The sequence below is a fragment of the Manis javanica genome, chromosome 3 (assembly GCF_040802235.1).
Source record: "Manis javanica isolate MJ-LG chromosome 3, MJ_LKY, whole genome shotgun sequence".
Lineage (NCBI taxonomy): Eukaryota > Metazoa > Chordata > Mammalia > Pholidota > Manidae > Manis > Manis javanica.
Genome location: NC_133158.1, coordinates 99,292,126 through 99,308,492, shown reverse-complemented (window position 1 = coordinate 99,308,492; position 16,367 = coordinate 99,292,126).

The window sequence follows — 16,367 nt, the reverse complement described above, 5'->3', positions numbered from 1 at the left end:
GATAATATATAAGCCATAAAATATTTTAATATTTCAAATGGTTAAAACCATATGGTTTGTTTTTCAACTATAACACAATTAAACTAGAAATCTATATGTAAAAGATATCTGTAAAATCCCCAAATATTTGGAGGCCTAACACAACATTACATAAGCCATGAATCAAAGAAGAAATAAAGTGGGCTATAAAAAAATAAATTGAATATAAATGAAAAGAGAACATATTAAATTTTAAGAGCTATAGCTAGTGTAGCTAGGAGTTATGCCAAAAATTATGGAATAAATATAAAATAAAATCTTTACATCATTGGGTAAGCAAAATTTCTTATGACACAAAGAATATGTATGAGTCTTAAGAGAAAAACAATGATTTAGATTTGTTTAAAATTTAAAACTTTTGGTCTTGAAAGATACCATAAATTAAAAAGCAAGCTACAGATTGGAAGAAAATATTGACAATACATACTTCTGGGAAATACTTTATATCTAGAATATATTAAGAATGGTTACAATTCAATTAGACAAACAATTTTTAAAATAAGCAAAGGATTTGGACTGAAAACTCACAAAAGAAAATATACCATTGGCCAATAAGCCCACAAAGAGATGTTCAACATCATTAGCTATTAGGTAAATGTAAATTAAAAAGAAGCAGTAAGGCATCACTACACATCTAATAGAATAGCTAAATTTAAATAATGGACAGTGCCAGATGTTGCCAAGGATATGGGGCAACAGAGACTGTTATAGAAAAAGTGAAATTTTTACAATCACTTTGGAAAAAAAATTTGGCAGGATTTTTTAAATAAAAGTTAAACATCCATTATCATACCATCCTGCAATTCTGCTCCTAGGTATTTATCCAAGAGAAATGAAAACATATGTCTACAGGAAGACTAATGATGAATGTTCATAACAGCTGTATTCATAACAGTAAGAAACTAAAAACCAAGTCTATCAAGAGGTGAAAAAACACAGTGTAGTATATTTATACAATGGAATACTTCTCAGGAACAAAGAGAAACTAATCTCTGATACACACTATGATATAAGTTAATAACAAAAACATACTCAGCAAAAGAAGCATATGTGAAGGAATATATACTGTATTATTCCATTTATATGACATTCTACAAAACAGAAACCAATTATAGTAATGGAAAACATATTGGTGATCACCTAGGGCCAAAGATAGGGATGTAGCACTGAGTTCCAAGAAACACAGGGAACTTTCTGCTTTGGTGGCAGTTGCTTTGGTATATATATTTCTCAAAAGTCACTGAACTATACACTTTAAAGGGATGTGTTTTACTGTAAGCAGATTGTGCCTCAATGATATCGATTAACAAAAAAAAAAAAGCTGACCAAAAACCCTACTGAGGCTGGACTTGGTGTCGGGATAATGGGACTTTACCCCCTTACTTTATATTTGTTCCTCTTATTTCTATTTTTTTAAGGGTGCAAGTATTTCTTCTATAACGAAGATACATAAACATTTTAAAAATCTTTCATTTTAATTTCCATACAGATTGACTGTTGCATCTCATCTTGCCTATAATTTCTTGATTATATTTTTTAATTGGAGAGCTAAAAGAGTATTGGATAGAATATCTAACATATTTCTCATCTTTAGACCAGACTGTTTTAAAGTAAAAAATCCCTCCCACAAGGTCTTCTACATGCTTTATTTGCAGAGAATTATGTGAGCTGAAGAGTTCAGCAGAGCAATTGTTTATGATCACTCAGCTGCCTCATCCTGACCTCTCTGTAGTGAAAGTTCAGTTTCTTTGGAACATAAGGGATAGTGTTTCTTTTAGCATTTCCACAGGGAGCTTGCTGACCTCTCCTTGTTCTCTTTGTTCCTCTGGGCTTAAGAACATTTTAGCAAAGTTAATGTTGAAGACTCCCAACTTTTACAGGCAGTCTGATAAGCAAGTTGTTGAAATGGTACCAGGGTAATTTTGTGTGTCTTAATTAAAAAAATAAAAAAGAATACCCAGGCACAAGACCATGTTGCCTTCCACTTCTTAGTAGATTTACATTGGCCTGTTCCTAGAAGAGGTTTTCTGCTTGAGCGTGAACAGTTAGTGTAGGTAAGGTTTACAGAAGTCTGTTTGGATAGGTGTTCAGTTAGATTTCCAATTTAGGTTGCACTGAGCTGATATACATTTTTCAGTGATGTGGTACATTTTGATTTTCAATTTTCTGGGTCATGCTTTCAAGTACTGTGGAAGTCAAAAGAACAAACTTGATGAATGAGTGACATCAAAGAAACCAAACATTCCTAATAGTTTGAAAGAACCCAAAGAAAATATTCTCTGGTTTCTTCCCCATTTATCTTTTAGTGGCAAGTCTTAACTGTTGTAATTCATTCACTTACGCATTCTTATGTGCTCTGGCATTTATCCACCTATTCCTTCATTTGTTCACTTATTCACAAATGTTTATGAGGTGCATACAAAAGGGCCCAGGCTTGGAGGATACAAACATATCAATAACAGCTACCATTTTCTAAACTACTTAGGTTTGTGGCACTGTACACACTTTCTTGCTATTCTTTAAACTGTGTCTGGAAACAAGGTATGAAATAAAGTGGTGAATATTTTCTAGATGAAGAAAATGAGACTAAATCAGTACTGGAACTCAAATATCACCGATTCAAAAACCCAGATTCATTTCACAAACCACTCTGCATCCCAAATTATATAATAGGGACAAGCTAAAATATGATCTATTAATGATCAGGATAGCATTACAAGTTAAAAAGACTAGAGGTCTAGAAGGTAGGAATTCTAGTCCTAGCCCTGACAATCCAGACTTACGGTCTTGGAGAGACACTTGATAGGAGATGTATGTATAAATACCAAATAAAAGACTATTTTATAGTCCTTTTCCTTCCATATCTAAACATCTCTAATACTTTCATTTCAGCCTAAACAGTTTTAGACAATTGACTTAATAGTTTGATTTTCAAAGATTTTGTAATTTTTTAAATTACTGTTTTGCTTTCTGTTTTCTCTCCTTTCAAACTAGCTCATCAGTTAAGTGCCAAGATAAAAAGGAGAGGTGTGGAGCACCTAATTTTGAGGGGAGTTAGATGTTGAACTGTCAACTCATTCCAAATAACAACAAGCAACTTGTGAGACTGACGGCTTTTGGGCTCTAGTTTCCAGCTTGCCATTTGGCATTGGTCCCCAAACCTGACAATCTAATGATGTTCTCAATTTGGTGACTTTTAAATATTTTAATCTTAATTAAAAAATAAGGAAAAATTGTGTGTGCTAAGCTTGAATGCTAACCAAGTGTGAGAAAACTATATCTCAGCTGTATGTCCTGTTACACAGTGTTCTTGGAACTTCTCATATGTCATTCTGTCTGTTCATGTGCAATCTGATAACTAACTACAATTAGAAAATGAAATATTTATATATGCTACTGCACAGTCAGTCCATATGTGCGAAATATTGCAAGTTCCTCTGTAGCATTTAGCATCCCCCACTGTTCTGTTAGTTTCTTGAAATAGACCTTATGGTGTCTTAGGAAGTATACCACCAAAGCATGCAATTTCCTTGTTTTGCATGTTTGCAGCTGAGTTCAAGTAAGTTTTAGTGAGGTGGCCAGTTTGTTCCCTAACAAAATGCAGCACAACCAACACAGAGTTCTCGTTCTTCCCTCTGTGTTCCTCAGGAACTTAACTTCCAAGCTTCACTGTGTCCCAAAGTGTAGTGTTCATCCCGGTGGGCTAGCCAGTTTCTGTTTTGTTTACAAAAATTCCAGTCATTGTCCAAGCACAACTGATTGAGAGTACACACTAGGAGTTGCATAAAGGAAACTTAAGCTTTCAAAAAATTCACGCTCTGTAATCAGCACATGAACAATAAGAAAACTTGTTGACTTCCTAAAGAATTCCTTAAACTGAAAAATCCATAAATGTAAGAAAAGAAAACCTCTGATTCATTTCTGAGTTAAATCAAGGGACATCCAAAGGGCAAAGGAATGTGGGACAGCTTCCCTTTATAAAATATTGTAACATAGCAACCCCCTACTCTGCCCTTCCTAAGGCTGATCATATTACCTTGAGTAAAGGAGGAGATGGAGAAGAAGTGAGTTCCACCTGCAAGCTTAGATTGAATGTAATCTTATTTACCAGAAAAGTTTAAGTTTTCCCAATGAAGTCACAACACAGAGAGAAGAGGGGACAAAGAACAAGAGGAGCAGGTGAAGAACATGAGATGACTGACATGCCCTGGAGCTGGGTTTGGACCTTGAGCTACTGAACTAATGACACAGCCAGTCCAAATTGCTGAAGTGTAATGAGCAAAAAAAGGGCCTTGTTATTAGACCAACATACATAAGAATGTCTCTAATCAAAACACAACTAATGCCTATTTCCAGAAGATACTGATGCCATTACTTTATGACCTCTATGTTTTTTTTATAATACACACCTTGTTAATAATGCAAAGTCTCTTAAAACATACAATTCCAGAGCTCTTAAGAACAACCTTGAAAAGAAGGTACTTTATAGTACGATAATGGCATTGTGTCACTAGAGTTTGAAGCAGGGAAGGATGCATTATTTCCTGTCTTTTTATAATGTAATAGATTTGTGGTGGGATGGTTTAAGAGGCTCCTGATGTCTCAAATTGTTTCCCTCAAGCACTGACCATGAACTGAGCTCAGAGATGATTTGGACTTAAGATTCTAAAGGACAAATTTCTCCCAACATGGTAGAGAGAGCAGGAAAGGAGGAAAAGGTTATTTTATTATTTTTTTTACTACTACCAAGGCAAGCTTAGAGACACAAGAAAGATTGAAAAGTGGAGATTCCAATACTGAGCTTTCAGTGTCTAATTGTGTATGTATAAATTAATGACATAGGTACCTACAGAGGAATAAAAATATGCAGAGCTGTTTAAGCAATGGTTTAAACAAACATAGCTTATTTTCAGTTAAAAGTGCTAACTTGGCTACTCACAGCCAAATCTCTTTACAGGGCCTGTCTGTCGGACACAGTGTTTTCCCCACCATGACAGATTGGATTTAATTGAAAAGTTGCTAGTTTAGAGCTGTCACTGAAAACTTGCACGGTGAAATAAAAACAGCCTGGTGATTGTCCTTCAGTCTATTTTTACATAGCCTCTTTATCTTGGTCATCATTTTTTTTAGAAACTAATGTATTTCCCAAAGCCATCAAAAATATTTAACAAGGGGAAGTACTCTCTTTTAGTTGAGGAAATTCAAAATCTCAGATTGTTACTATTTTTCTGCCATCAATGAATTTTATGTGCCCAATTTATGATATAGGATGGTTTTTAAAGAGCTATATGAAACCTAGTCGGCATGCCCTCAGAATATGGTGAGATGAACAACTGGAATAAATATTTAATGGGAGAATGAGAGAATTGAAGGTAAGATGGTAGGTTGGAAATCAAGGAGTTAGTGAATTTATTTAAGTCATTTTTTGCTAAATTTCTCTTTTGAGACATACTACCGTTATAAGACAAACTAAGGCATATTAAAATTTTTAAGAGTTTATTTGAGCAAAAATAGATTCAACTTGGGCATCCAATCTAACTGACAGAGAGGACCTTTGAGATGCTGTACAAAATGAAAGGTTTTGATAGGTAGGAGGGGGCAGGAGCAGGGAAGTAGTATTAGGCCGAAAAGTGGGTTGGTTATTCCAGGATCAGGGATGGACAGGGCTCTATCAGGCAGATTGCCTAACTAGTACTGATCAGGAAATTCTCGATTTAATTTGATTTAATTTAATTCTTGTTTTAATTCTAGGTTTGAGATTCCACTTCTGGGAGAGCTGAATCTGTAAGTTTCAGCTGGGTGATGTGGGGCTTAACCTATGTGATTCCATTTGGGGCCTGTTGTCTTGTTTTTAACACTAGTATATGTGATTCTAAGTATCTTCATGGACAGAATAAACCTCAGTAAACTGTCATCCAATGGTCAAAATTCCTTAGGATATGATATGTTAGGATATTTCTACCTTCAAAATTTATTAAGCTATTTCTGTGTTGAGAGCCACACTATGTCTAAACTTCATGAGTTTTTTTCAAGGGAAATAGAAAGCACAGTTGCTATCCTGAAAGTAATAACTTGCCTGGACTTCAGTAAACACCCACAAGCAACCATCATGATGACTGAGGTCCTAAGGAGTCCAGTGCCATGCCCTTCAAACCACTTCATCAACCAGCATCATTAACATCAACTGGGGCCTGTTGGAAGTACAGATTATCAGCTCCCTCCCCAGATTTACAGGATCGGAATCTGCAATTTAACAACTCTCCCCGGTGATTTGTAAGATATTGAAACTCCAGAAGCACCTCCCAAATGAATAGTGTGGGACACCTGGTGAATTTCCTTGGAAAATTCTTTGGGTCTAGAAAGCATCCTCTACTTGTCCTATTCTAATTTTTAGCCATATAGTTACACCTGAAGAACAGAAGGTTATTTTTAAAATTAAAAAACAAAACAAAACAAAACAGGTCTTGGGAAGTCAGCCCATTTTTTGACATTGGTATTTCCACCATCCAGGCACTATAGTCCATTTGGAGACAGGAAATAACACCCAAAAAGCAAGTACTGAGGAACATGTGGAATGATGACAAACTCAATTGCATACAGGTATAGAGGACAGGTTAAGTAGCTGTTGCGCTGACACATATTAGCATCAGCTATGTAAGCATAATTATTGGTCAAGGGCAGATTGTTGTAAAACAGCTAATAAATAGGAAACATTAACTTCCCTCACATAGGGCCTTCGCAAAACCAATATTAGGCCTATGTGCTCTGTACATGTATTTTCTCTGTAGTCAATTAACCTCTTTATTGGAAAACAAGAGCTTTGTTACTGTTGAACGTGGCAGCTAATCCTTCACAGTAGATAACTTTCATTGAGCATGAGTGGAATGAGTTGTGTTTGCTTCACTGACTGACATTCCTGCACAATTAAAAGAAAGATTAATTGTTTTATTTCCTCAACACTGGCGCTAGTGAAGGCTAGAAGATACATAAAACTAAAACCTATAGTTTTTCATTCATTCAAGGCCGGAGGAGCCATGGAAATTTATGTCTGATTGGTATATATCATTTTATTATCCTGACCATGTAAGGATGAGCAAGGGCTTGGGTATCTCTTTAGAATAAATTTTTATTTTATTTCTTTCATATAACTTTGAAAGTTCAGATCAGGATAAAACATGAGCCTAAATATTTGTCAAATTGCTTTGATGTTTCAGACATAGATATTTTGGCTGATACACAGCACATGGAAAAGCCAACAGAGAAGAAAAATGAAAATAGAGGCAATGACCACTTTAGGAGATATAAAAAGCTGGAACTATATTTAATAATAACAACTTGTACCATTAAAATGATTCAACCTAAAGTTGCAGGAAGGAATTTCATGGGCAAAGGTACAGTCATTGACCCAGCTGACTCTGCTTGGAAACTTGAGTAAAAGAGATTCGTGGACCAGGATGTACAACATGAGGATGATAGTTCTGTGTGTGTATGTGTGTTTGTGTGTGTGTGTGTGTGTCTGTACTGTTGCAAATTAACCTCCTGACTAGAAAACAAGAGCTTTTGTTGAATATGGCAGCACGTAGTTTAACTAGAGTGTGCACACGGTATTCTTGTTATTTTACATCCATGTTTCATCATTTGACCCTTTTCCCTTGATTTCTCTAATATTTTGGATTCCCTGACTCTTTGTCCCACTTCTCTCTTGACTTTCTTCTCCACATATTCAAGTTAAAGTTCATTCATCCCTTTTTCATCCTGAGGATTGAAATCTGTGTTCTTTCTTATTTTTTAAAGTTATTCCATTTCCTGAGATTGTAGAGATACAAATATGAAGGTTGGCCTCTAGATTGGGGATGTTTAATAGAAAGATAATGTGAGCTACCTATGTAGTGTTAAATTAAATTACAATTTGAAATTTTCTAACAGTATTTTTAAAAAAGGGAAACAAGTTAATTTTAATAATATTTGTATTTAAGCCAACATATCCAAATTATTATCATTTCAACACATAATCAATATAAAAATTTTATTCAGATATTTTACTTTTTTTAAAATCCTGTATTTCACATTTAGAGTATATCTCAATTTAGACTAGCCATACTTCAAGTGTTCAATAGCCACATGTGACTAGGAGCTGTCATATCATCAGACATTAAACTTTATATCTACACAGCAGACTTAAATTTTTTTTGTCACCAATACAAAATGATATTGACAAACAAAAATAGTATACATTTTAGACCAAGGGAAGATCCATCTTCATCGACGTTCATCAATGACTGGAATATGTAGGAGTTAAGAGTGTTTGCTGAACGACTGCCCATTTCAAAAACATTATTTTGATAGAAGCCTTTCATCATATTATTTCTTGTCAAAAACTTAAAAAACTTCATTTGTGTGGATACAACTACCTAATTTTTTCCTCATTTATTTTTGGTGAGGGTAACATGGGAATGCACATTGAAGCTGCTTGATCTGATTTACTTCTCTGAAAAGTATCCTGTACACACACTTTGTCATTTATTTTCTCCCAGAAAAGTCAAGGGACTTGGATAACTCATCCTGAAAAAAATGCAGCTTTCACTATTTATGTTGTGCTTTTTCCATTATGGTTTTAAAAAAACTTATAGCTTTGGCTGTCCTTAGAATGTTATGGGATCTCTAAAATATTTGTGATGTCTGCACCCTATTATCTTTTTAAATCTTTCCTCTGTTCTTCTGAGAAGATAGGTGCACAGCATACCTTATTAGTCAGAAAAGCCTATGGGATATCTTCTCTTCCAAGTACTTTATTTGTCCTAATTTATTTTATTATAAATTTTTTTAAAAAGCTTCATTTTTTAAATGTAGTTTTCTGACTCTTTTTGTGCCTTTAATACTTGCATGACAATTTTCTGCTCCTCAATAAAGAAAGCATGCTTGCTCCTGTCACAGACACACTGAGTGCACATGAGCCACCACAGACCCTGCTGACCTCAGACCTTTAGGTCTTACAGCACCAACTCCTAGAAGTAGGCCTGGGCACATACCACACACAGACTGTGGTGCTTTCCCAACCCTCTTAGTACAAATGTAAACAATTCTATTACCTGGGGTTTAGGACAGCCTAGTCTAGAGGCTGTTGAAGGAGAACCTACCACAATACATCAAATACTGAACTATTCTGAATGCCTCTCGACACCATCCCCAGAAGAGGAAAATCTCTTTCAAGTACTTTTAAAATCTGCTACTTCTGTACTGCTGTTTCTGGCTATCTTTATCAAGGGAAAGAGCATAATTCTCAATGTCAACTTTGTGATGTGGATCACAGAGCAAGCTGTAAAGTATGTTCATCAAAGACAGCTCATACTGTCAGAGCACAAGTTAGGAAGACTGTAAAGGAAGAGAGGAAGCCCCCATTTTACAAGACCTGAAGTCTGAAAACACAAACCCATGAATGAGTGCCATTAGAGGGGTTTCCCTGTAGCTCAGAAATGATTCTTTTCACCACAAAATTGCTTAACTCAGACTATCTCCCTCTGCCTTGCATTTGTTTATGAATCAATAACTACTTGAAAGAGACTTTAGAGGAAAGAGAACATGAGGGTTAAAGTGTTGGGAAACAGGCTAAATTGAGATCACCCAAAAATGAAGACAAACCATTTCTAAACATACTCTGTAAGTCAAAGGGAAAAATACGATTCACCATTTAAATGTTCAGTTTCTGTTCATTTTCACTTTAACATGTGCTTGTACAAATTATGAAATGAAACTCTGCAGTGATCTGTACTCATTAATGGCCCTCTTAAATCAATGTCCGTGAGCACCCCTGTATACCACCATCATGTACATACAGGGAGGCGTACTGCCAGTTTCCCTCCAGACAGTTCCACAGTGTCCCTGTAAGATGAGGGCCACTGATTAATGTCTGTCTGCAAAGTGTAACTGCACATTTCTAGAGCTGCTGGAATGCCAATTCTTACCAAAAACAGCTGCGAAACCAGACTGACTTTTAACCTCCCTTGTTGAATACAGGAACTCTTGGCACAATTACAGCGCAAGTAGCATAGAACCTATGGGGTTACCATTATAGAAACAGACTTGGCCAGCAGGAAATGTTTACATCCTGCGTGAAACCCTGATGTTTGACATGAAACCAGAGCGACTCACCATGGTTTCAGAAAACAAAAGTCTCCATCTTTGAACTCGCCTCCTAAGCCAAACAAACAAATATTTCCATTTCCTTACCGTCCAATCTCTCACTCCCAAGCTACTCCTTTCATTGAACTGTTTTTATGCTCTGTAGATACAGGAAATAAACAGTCTTGCAGTGCTCTCCCTGTAATGAAATACAAGCCACTTCCACCACAGGTGATACTCAGGAAGCAATCCAACCAAGAGCCACAGACTCTGAGCTGGTCCTGGACCTTCCTCAAGCACCTCCTAGGGAAGGCAATTATATATCCATAAAAATGAACTAGGCTTCTTACTACAAAAGCAAAACAGGCATATTATGCTTTCATTTCCTAAGGCGGCCTTTTTACCAGACTACCCACAATCAAAAATAGCCATGTGAAGGGAGAAATGGGAGTGAACCAAACCTGGGCTGAAGGGTTGAGGACCTGGAAGAGAGAAGTTAAAGCCTTCTTCCAACCTGCAGCAGCAGCCCGTGGTAAAGTCATGGCACCAGAAAACCACTTGGTCATTCACTTTCATGCCAGTAACTGGATGAAAGAGCTAGTGAAGTGCCTCAAAGGACTGTTAATTAGGTTAATGAGCAATTTACAGCTGAAGCCCCTATTATCTCTCCTCCTTAACCAGCAAAAAAATTGAAAGGACAGGAAATACAGAAGAAGGCACTGATAATCATCTTTCAACATGGCTAATACATGCATTTTTTTTTAAAGCAAATCACTGGTTTTACTCTTTTCTTAGGTGAAACACAGACCCTCTCAGAGGTCAAACAATTGTGTTTTGACCTCAGCAGGCTACTAATGTTAGACTTTATTGGTTTGTTCCTTTCTTGTGTTAAGATGACCATGCAAATATATCCACTTCCTAACTGCAGAAGGCCAAAAGGAAATCAGGCAGCCAAAAGGAAATGGTGCATAATCATTCCACTTCCAATCTTATTTGGATTTCATAAGCATATATGGACAAGAGAATGTTGGAAAGCCTCTGAGGCAATGTCTGGGAAGGGAAAGGAATGGGTTTTAGTGCTAAGAACATTCTTATTATTTGCATGATCTTAATGAGTGTATTTAATCTCTCTGAGCTTCTGTTCCTTCATCTACAAGATAATTTCCATCTTCCCAAGACAATAGAGTATAGTGGATAACTGTAGACACATCTGCAGTTGAATCTGAGGAAGGAAACTGATTCTCATTTTAAAAACATCTAAAATTAACAATTTCAGTTGTTTCTTCATTTAAATGAGATGATCATTTTTTTAAAAAATCACGGCATTGTGTACTAGTTTTCTATTGCTGCAATAACTAATTACCATAGCCTTCGTGGCTTAATACAGCACAAATTTACTATCGTACATTTCTCTAGGTTAGTAGTCTGATACAGGTCTCATTAGGCTAAAATCAAGGTGTTGACAAGGCTTTGTTCCTTTCTGGAGACCTTAAGGAAAACTGTTTCCTTCCCTTTTCCAGCTTTCAGGGACCACCCACATTCCTTGGCTCATGACCCCCTTTCTCCATTTTTAGAGTCAGCAAGGTAATATCTCTCTGACCATAACCAGGAAAGTTGGAAAGTTCTCTAATTTTTTAAGGACTCATAGGACTATATTAAACTTATCTCATCTCAGAATCCTTAATTTAATCACATCTGTTCCCATAGTTTTATTTAACTTCCATATTTTGATCAATGTCAAAGGTATATCCCCAGACCCAACTTCTTCAAAGTTCTCATATGACATTGCTACCTAATAGCCTTATGAAAACAATTGCTTGGTATGCATGAGTAAAGAAAGTGGTTTATTGAGATGGAAACTACTCCTGGTGAAGATGCTAAGAAAATTGTTGAAATAACAACATAGGATTTAGATATTACATAAACTTAGCTGATAAAGCAGCATCAAGTTTTGAGAAGATTAACTCTATTTCAAAAGTTCTGTTGTGGATAAAATGCTATCAAATAGCATCACATGAAAGGAAGAGTCCTTTGATGCAGCAAACCTCACTGTTGTCTTATTTTAAGAAATTGCTACAGCCACCTCAACCTTTAGCAACTACCACCCTGATCTTTCAGTTGCCATTGACAGTGAGGCAGGACCCTTCAGAAGGAAAAATATTACCAATAACTGAAAGTTCGGAAGTGGTTAGAATTTTTTATAAATAAAATATTTTTTACTTAAGGTATGTACATTATTTTTTTAGACATAATGCTACTGCACACTTAATAAATTACAATATAGTCTAAACGTAACTTTTATGTGCACCGAGAAACCAAAAACTTCATTTGACTTGCTTTATTGCATTATTTTCTTTATTATGGCAATATAAACTAAACATGCAATATCTCTTAAGTATGCCTGTACATCCGGAATCTGACCCCTTTCTATACTACTATGCCCACAATTTCCCTAGTCTAAGCTGCCATCATCTCATCATCTCTCACCTGGCCTAGTGAAATAGTCCTTAAATGGTCTCCCTGTTTCTATCTTTGCTTTCACCTCTGCCCAGAAATACCTCCATGGCTTCCTATATCACTCAGAATAAACTGCAAAAGTCCACGTTATGAATACATGGCCCTGTGATCTGGCCCTCTACCTCACTGCTCTAGCTCCTGCTATTTTCCCATTTACTCACTAGATTCCAGACAGTCTGGCCTCATTGAGTCCCTCAAACTTATTCTGCTGGCTACCTTCCATTTGCTTCTCAAGATCCATTCTTCACATTTCTCCCCTGTATTCTGTACCCTAAGAAGAGAAGCAATATGGACTTGATCAGTGGTTGCCTTCTCTGGTTTCGGCCAGTAAGGATCACTGCCAGAAGATCAGAGGGCAGAAAAGAGGCCAAAGTTTGTTCCTGCTAGCTCTCTTCCTTTAGATTCTCTGGGAGCAGGCTGCATCCCTTACTTTGGGAGTCCAATTCCACAAAGCAGTTCTCACTCCACTTACCTTTCTGTCTCTGAGTTCCTGCAACTCATCTAGCCCCTCGGACTCTAACTTCAGTAAGGCAGAACCCCTGTTATTAGTCCAAGGCACTGTGTTTTTCCCAGAGGCTTCCTTGCACTCTGTCTTTGCTCTTTACATAGTGACTCTTGATTACACTCTCCTCAAGCTATTCTGCAAGGACCCTCCCTCACTTATATAATAAACACCAAGCCAACTCCCCCTCCTTCAAGTCCTCAGACCTTAGCGCTCACTCTTTCCCATGCTAGATGCATTCATCTCCTTGAGAGTTCTATGGCTCATTTCCTTTTCTTACATCTATCTCTGTTCAAATGCCCCTCAAGTAGGCAGGCACTCCCAGACTATTGTACATAAAATAACACCACCTACTCCATCTATCTCTACCCTGTTGCCTTGTTAGCTTTGTCCCTGTTTAGCATGTTTCAGCCATTGATATGTTCTATAACCATTTATTTACTGCCTATCTCCTCCAGTAAGAATATCATGGGTGTTCTAGTTGAAAAGAAACTATGTTGTACTTTGCAGCATCCCTCAAGCTTAGAACAGGAGTGGGTATATAGTAGGCACACACTTATTGTATGTTTAATGAATAAATGAATAGAATCACATTTTGAATAACATGAGCAGAGGGTTTAGTCAATGAGTTCTGAGAGACAACTCCATTATGGTGGCTTACCTCTGAAATCTGAGTAAAAACAATACATGAAGGCCCAAGGACTCTGAATCCTTTCTAATCTTGCAACCTCATTTTAGCCTTTCTTCTACTAACTGTTGAAATCTGCTTACATAAGCCAAATGAAAGGAAACGATTGTGGAAGGTGTAAATATAGTTTGAAGATTGAATGAGAAGCAAAAGAGTAGAAGACTGGGACAATCAGAAGTAGAGTCGAGGAAGTCTGCAGCATTCAAGCAAGAGAATGCAAACAAGGGAAATGAGGGTGAGTCTACATTTGGCAAGATAGCATCCTATTCTAGAGACATCTGGAATTGATAGTTGATCCATTTTATTTTTCTGATCCATTTTCAGCAACGAAATAGAAGAATGGGTTGATAAAATAAGTGTGGGTTCATAAATGCTGCTCATTACTTTTTTACTTATTCTACTTATCTATTATGCTTACTTAGTATTAGGTATATTTAAGATATAAATAGTGTATATTGAGCAGTTCATTTTCAAGATTATAGAACCAAAGCAGAAGGGAATAGAAAATAGAAGCAAGTAGAGTTGCAAGAGTCAAAACCACCTTTCTATCCTTATAATCACTAAGAATTTCAAACAGAGAAAATGAGTACTACTACCTCAAATCACTGTGTAGCTTAATGGAAGCTGTCAGTTTCAGAAACTCAACATACATTTTTTCTTTTTGTCAATTCCCCTTACTTCTATACATAAAATTACTGAATATTTTGCACAAAAATGTGTATTTTTCTTTGGATGAGCATAACCAAGTACTGTATTAAAAAATCTGCAGGTCTTTAATGTAAATGTTAGGAATGCAATTTAATCTTCCAAAATGTATTGAGTGTCTTCTGTGTGTTAATCCCTTATTTATATTCTAAAGATACATAGATGACTAAGGCTCCTGGTTCCTGGCCTGAAGGAATTTACTATCTAATAAAGGAAACAAATATTTTGCAAGTGGTGATTATTGACAAAGGAACTTGAATTTACTAGGAAAATGAATAAAACATTGTGTGTGAACCTGAAGAAGAGAAAGGGTAATATTTCATGAAGGAGAATTACACTAAGAAAGGATCAGTAAAAGCTCTAAAGGGAATAACATTTGAGTTGAACCTTGGATATTTTTGTCATGAGAGTTTGCTAATAAATATCTCTTGGGTAAAGAAAACAGTAAGAGTGAAGACATGTAACAACAGAAAAAAAAAGTGAGTGGACACAAAAGAATCAGAACATCAGAGCACACTAAGGCTAGACAGAGTCACATGAAAAATGGAGAAGGTCACATGTGTTATAAAATAAAATTATGGAAGAATGGATAAGAAGTGACAGATTTAAAAAACATTTCAGACATTTTGTATTCTTGTTATTTGGGTATACATTTTATCTCCCTTTCTAGATTCTTTATTCTTTCTATTCAGAGACTATTTATTTGACCCTCATACAAGATCCAGTGCTGCTTTACAGTAATTGTGCATTTTAGATTAATGAATAGACATTAAATTTTTGTTCTTATCATACTTACCTGACTTTACAACTTACATTTCCCTGATTAACTATTAATTTACATGTCTGTTTAGCTATGGTGGAAGTAACTATTTTTAATAGATTGATAATAGTTGCCTGGAGATCTGTTTTCAGAAGGATTCTGAAGTTTCATATAAGCTTCACTAAAAAGTTCCAGAAGTATCTGTTATGAAGAAAGAGTAGGGGAGAGCCACCCATTCTCACGTGGAGAACAGGGACTCTCTCCATCTCTCTTATGACTCTAATACCCTGTGCAGTGTCTGGTACAGATGATGAAAAACTGTTGAGTGAATGAATAAACAAATGAATGAATATACTCTGAATTATGGTGGCTTTAAGTTGAGCCTGATAAATAGACAGGATTCAGTTTGATTGGGTCAACATTTCTCAATGCATGTCATGATACATTACTTGTGACATGGGCCACAAATAATTCACTGCTAAAAATAATTTATAAAGCCTTACCAATGCTTTCATTTAAAACAATAAATTGAATGTATAGTGTATACTATCTACATTCTCACTCATATCCCAACTGGATTTCCTAAGTGAAGGATAAATGGGGAGATTTAAAGCTAAATTTCTAAGAAGCATTAGAAACTCTATTGATATGCAACTATGATAGTATTTTCCAAGTGTAGGCTTTGTCCATTATGATAATGAGGTACAGAGAAAAATCATGAGAAGTGTTGAGTATCTAAAGACAGGGGAGAGGAAAATGTGAGGTAGAAAGATGTCCCAGGTAATGGGGAATGATAGGAGAACAGAGGCCAGAGAATGCTTGGCACAAAAGAAGGCCCTACACTAATTTACTTAAATGGAATGGAATTCCCTATAGAGATATGAAAAGATAAGATCTCTGTGCTGTTACTTATTGGGTGAAAATATTGGGAAATAAGCTTTTCATTCACCTAAAATTGTATTTCTATTTAATGAAAGAGTCCGTGAGTCTTATTACCCAAGCACCTCCCCCAAATACATACATACATACGTAAGTTA